Raw genomic sequence first — 5,856 nt, forward strand, 5'->3', positions numbered from 1 at the left:
ATTACAGATGTCAACGATCTGGGCTGTACATTCATTATAGCACCAATTCCTTCTGAGGGGAAATTTCACAAGCCATCTGAGTAAATGTTCCAGCTATATCCAGATTGGCCATAGAGATGTCCCAAGCACGGTCATATCAGCATCAATGTCGCAGCACTGCTCAGATTTCTGGTTTAGTGTCACTTTCCCCACCACTCCCTTATATCCTAGGAATTTCTCACAGCCAGCAGGTAGCTCTCCCTCCCCACCCTCAGCAAACTCTGGAAAACCCAGGAATGTCTTTTCACAGCTCCTCCTCGGCCCCCTTCTTCTGGAAGGCAGTCAAGATGTTTAACCTCTTCTGGAGCTCTTCCTTCTTCCCGTCACTCATCTTGTTCTTCTCAATAAGTTGGTGATCCGGGTTATCTCTGACTCTGGGAAGTCCTCACCTTGGTCTAAGACCTTCCCCATGATCTTCAAGTATTACTCAGCCCACTTCTCAATCTCCTTCACACTTGCAAGGTTGTCCTGTCCCCGCTTTGAGAGGGCCTGGAAGGCCTCCACGCCAGAGGCCTTGATGAACTCTTCAGCAAGGGCATCATCTGTAGGCAGGCAACCAGGCAAACCTAGGTAGACCCCATGCCCCTTTAGCCAGCACTGGATGGCTCCAACCTTAACTGCCCCCTTGTGCAGGATTGGGTTCCCAAAGTTCCCATCCCGGAAGAGGTAGAAGACAGGGTAGTTCTCTTTGTCCAGTTTGTATTTCGCATTCAGCTCCATATTCAGCTTGTCACCATAATCTGAGATCCCCACCTCTGCCACCAGGAGATCATCGCTGGAGGCCAAGTTTTCAGCCAGATGCTTGAACTCATCCTGCTTCTCACTGTAGAGATAGTAAGTGTCGAACATCACCAAGACGAATTTGCTTTTGGGAATGACCTTTGTAGAAAGTGACTGTATCCAGGGGAAGGGCACCCTTGGTATGCAGGCCGCTGCCACCCTGCGGAGCGAAGAGGAACAGAAAGAACAGGAGACGGAGAAATAGTGGGGAGAGAGAAGTGGCGTGGAGAATGGTGGCAGCCATAACTCCGGATTCTGGCAGTCCTTTCCTTAAAAATATATCTCAGAAATTGTTTCATATCATACATAAAGATTGTTTTTTTCCTTTTTCATGGGGCATTGTAAGCAATCCATGAAAAGCTCTACAATTTATTTAAACACTTCTACAATGGTGGACACGTAGATTATTTCTCATTCTTTGCTATCGCAAACAATGAAGCAAAAAATAACCTTGTTCATAAATCAGTTCACATATATGGGAGTGTGGCCATGTGGTAAATTCATAGAAGTAGAATTGATGGATCAAAGGGCATTTGTATTTGCAATGTAGTAATATTGCCAAACTGTCTTGCATAAAAAGATTGTACTAATTTACATTCATGCCACTTTTTATCTTTGATAATCTGATAGGTGAATCTAAGTGTATTTCTTTTACTATGAGCAAGTTAGAATGCTTTTTCATATGAGCCATCTGTATTTCTTTTTCTGTGAGCTGTTTTTTCCATCTTTATCTAATTTTCTATTAAGTGGCTAATCTTTTCCTTATTGATTTGTGGAAGCTCTTTATATACCAATGAAAATATTAATATTCTCTAGTTTGTTGTTTGTCTTTTAATTTTGCTTTTGATATATTTACCAGGCAGAAATTTTATATTTATATGTAATCAAATTAATCATTTCTTCTTTTATAACTTCCTTACTCCAGGATTCTTTTTTAATTCCCCATAGTTTTTTCCTAGTAGTTTTATAGTGTCAGTTTAAAAAAAACATTTATTTTTTTGATTGATTTGGATTTTTTTGATAGAAGGCATCAGAAATGGATCAAAATTAATTTTTTACAAATGCCTACCCAGTTGTCCACATAACTTTTACTCAACTATCCATCTTTCCCACTGATTTAAGATAACAACTTTATCATATATCAAATTTGTGTGTATTTGGATCTACTTCTGGATTTTCATTCTGTCTATTAATCTGTTTATTAATGCAAATGTACCATTTTTCTGTAATCATTATAGATTTACAAGAAATTTTAATATCTCATAGGCCTAACAACCTCCTTAATTATTCTTCTTTGCCAAAATTTGATTGACTATTTTTGCTCATTAATTCCATATGAACTCTAGAATCAGCTTAGTTAATTCAACCAAAAAAAAAAAAATTATCCTACTGGCCATTTTATTAAGATCATGTTAAATGAATAGAGTAACATAAGAAAGATTAACATTATGATGATGAGTTCTTCTATCCAAGAATATACTATGTTTTTTAATTTGTTCAAGTCTTCTTTCAAATTCTTAGTTAACATTTTATTCTTGTATATTTTGCATATCTTGTTTATTTTTATCTCTTTCTATTGCTTTTGTAAATGGTGTCTTCTCTTCCCTTATACATCCTAACTGGTTAGTCATAAAAGTACAGTTTTTACATGTTTGTATACTGCATTCAGACAACTCATGAAATTCTCTTATTTCTTGATAGTTTTTCATTAAATTCTCTTGAGTTTTCCAGTATGCGATCGTATTATCTGCCAATGAGTGCATATAATAATTAAAATTTTACCTCTTTCTTCCTAAATTTTATGCCTAAAAGTTCTTCCTCTCTTCTAATTGTTAGCTATTATCTTGAAAACTGTGTTAAATAACAATGGTGATTACACATTCTATGATTCCATTTATATAACATTTTTGAAATGATAAAATTATATGAATGGAAAACAAATTAGTCATTACCAGGGGTTAGGTAAAGAGGTGCGGGGAGGAAGGTAGGTATGGCTCTAAAAGAACAACGTTATCTTTATGGTGCTAGAAATGTTCTGTATCCAAACTGTATCATTGTCAACATCCTGGTTGTGATATCATACTATAAGTTTGCTATTGGAGGAAGCTGGGGAGGGTACATGGAATCTCTGCATTATTTCTTACAACTGCCTGTGAATCTATAATTATCACAAAATAAATTTTAAAAAGAACTCTAATCTAGTTTTTTTTTAATGATGACACACATCCTTATTTTCCCTTGACTTTAGTAAGAGTATTTCCACTGTTTTTACAATAATTATGATGCCAACTTGGGTTGAGATATACCAAAGTAAGAAGCAATTAATCCAAATAGGTCAGCAATCATGATAAACATAAATAGATTAAACTCACATATACAGATAGTTGTATTATGAAAGTACCTATCCATTGCTTTCCATTGAGTTTTTTTAAATTTGCAGAGACAAAGTTGAATACAAATATTTATATACATATATGTATACATATGTATGCATATATATACATATACAAATATATGTGTGTGTGTATATACATATATGTAAGTACGTATATATCATATATAATATATATATATACATATATATATATCAGAGGGCAAATGTGGCAAATACTAACAAGTAGTGAATCTCAGTAAGGAATATATGAGAGTTCACTGCATTATTCTTGCAACTTGCAACCTTTGTGTTTGAAATTTTTTCATAAAAAATGTTTAAAAAAAGATAAAACTCCAGAAAAATAACAGTGTGGGTTGGCCATGTTCAATAGATAATTAATTTGCAGTGATCCTTGTTGTATTTAGGAGGAATGTAAAAATACTGATAATTCTATATGTTGTTTTAACATCGCATAGTTAACTATATATATTTAAAATTTAGGGTAGCCACGAAGAAGAAAAAAAAAACAAGCTGTAGCAAGAATGGAATGAAAAAGTACAGAAAATCAAAAGAGCCCAATTTAAAAGAGTAAAAATTGTCCAAATATGCCAGTACTCACAATAACTATGAACATTGCCTGTTTAAAGGCAGAGATGATCAGACTGGATTTAAAAACACAATCCAAGCATATATTGAATATGCCACTCTTACAGGCTACACTTACATCAAAATTATATTTTAAAAAAATGAAAATAAAAGAATCTAGAATGGCATTTCATAAAAATACTTATCCAAAAAAAAGCTGGAATGGCAGAACTAATAGCAGACAAATTAGAATTTAAGGCAAAGAAGATTTCTAGGAATAGAAATGACATCATATATACACATGATCTAATTTTCTTCCTGAAAGAGTCTATCATTTTCCATCTCCACCAGCAAAGCATCAGTATTATTCCCAAAAAGCATTCCAACGTATCAATATCTTGTTTATATTTGCCAGTTTGATAAGAAAGAAGGAAAAGGAAACTTTCTGGAGTTTAATTTCAAAACCCATATTCTCTCAAACACAGCAGGGACCATACAGCAGAACTGATGTTTCATGATCAATGGTGAGCTCTCCGCGCAGGCAGGCAGAACCTGCCCCTCCCATAAAAGTCCACGCTGACACTCAGCCTCTGAGGCAGCATCCAGGGAGGGGAGGGAGGTCCCCCTCCTCTGCATTGAGCAGGCAGGAAATCTGACTCCACCTGAGTCGTACCCCTTAGTCTACATCTGCTCTGTATTAATGTTCAGCAGCTTATTTAATTTCTATACAGCACAGTATTACTTTCTATACAATCACTGCAAAACTGTTCAGTGCCCTGAGGCAGCAAACAGTAATAGTTCTCGAAGACCACATCTGAAGGGCCAATTGCCCTTCAGTTTCACGCAAAGCTTTCACTAACAACTCTTGACTGGAATTAGGTGCAGTTAGCAATTTCCAGAGAAATCTCTAATATATTTTTCCTGAAAACAAAGAAGAAAACAATTTCTGTGAAATTCAGTAAAAATGTCCTGAAATTGATAATAAAAATTCTTTAAATTTACAATCGAATGACTAATTCATGCCAGGCGCTCTGCTGGAGCCTTTCACAGTGTTCTCTGATCTAATTCTCAAAAACAATCCATTTAGGTAGGATCACTGTCTCAGTTTTACTGACAATGAAATTGAGCATTTTAAAAGAGAATAATTTAAGACTTGCCCAATGCCAAAAATTAACAAAAGGACCCATGCCTCCAACCTAGCTTAAGGAGTTTACAGAGGTAAGTTCTAACACAATCCTGCTACTCATATTATCATCAGCAGCATGCTTAAGACTAAAAATAATAATAATTTCTCATTAACTAACCTGGATCATCTATGTAATAAAGACCTTAGGAAAAAAACATACATTATGATTAATATGAGCAGAAATTTCAGACTCAATATTTCTAGTCATATTCTGGAAAAATTCTCATGCATAGGTACTAACAAGCACTGCAGCAAAGACAGTTAATCATTTCAAATAATACTGGATTCAGGTGATATTACTCCCTGACAGACTGGGCTTCTGGTTCCTGTGCTTTTGCTGAGGAAGCTGCTCTCACTTGATGCTTTAGAAAGGATTTTTTTTTTTTGATTTATGGTTTGAAGTTAAAATTACCAAAGAGTTTTAAAAGCAGTATGAAAGCCATGTGCATCTGTCGCCTTCTCAGAAAACTGTCTTTCATTTTGCCTTCATCTTTGTTTGAATGGCAGGAATCAAGGTATGATAAGGAGAAGAAAAAGTAACAGCTTAACATGGAAAACATCTATATGAGATGTTTTAAAGTCCTGAAGTGAAAGCAAAAGAACACCCTTTGGTTTCCATAGTCACTTTCAGAAAAATGAGTGAAGGCAAGGCAAAAAGCACTGCCATTTTTTTAGCGTGTGTGTGTGTGTGTTTTCTATTTGCTTTCTCTGCAAGAGCCATGTCCTATTTACCAGTGTGTATACACATGCAGAAAAATGAAAACAGACCTTGCAGCTACAGGCCAGAAACGATGTTTCTTTTCATCTGGCATTGCAGAGCCCCTCCTAGAAGCAAATTCCTAACGGGAACGATCACTCACCGAAGGGTTTAGTTTTGCTTTTATTCTAAAGC

General features: G+C 35.5%; 1 protein-coding gene and 1 pseudogene across 1 annotated transcript in view; both read right to left on the reverse strand.

Annotated features, from left to right (window-relative positions):
* Positions 1-5,856, reverse strand: part of METTL24 (methyltransferase like 24) — a 65,265-nt gene that overhangs the window by 34,858 nt on the left and 24,551 nt on the right. The window lies entirely within an intron of this gene.
* On the reverse strand, positions 284-1,063 carry LOC102894117 (annotated as a pseudogene).

The sequence above is a fragment of the Pteropus alecto genome, unplaced genomic scaffold (assembly GCF_000325575.1).
Source record: "Pteropus alecto unplaced genomic scaffold, ASM32557v1 scaffold79, whole genome shotgun sequence".
Taxonomy (NCBI): Eukaryota; Metazoa; Chordata; class Mammalia; order Chiroptera; family Pteropodidae; genus Pteropus; species Pteropus alecto.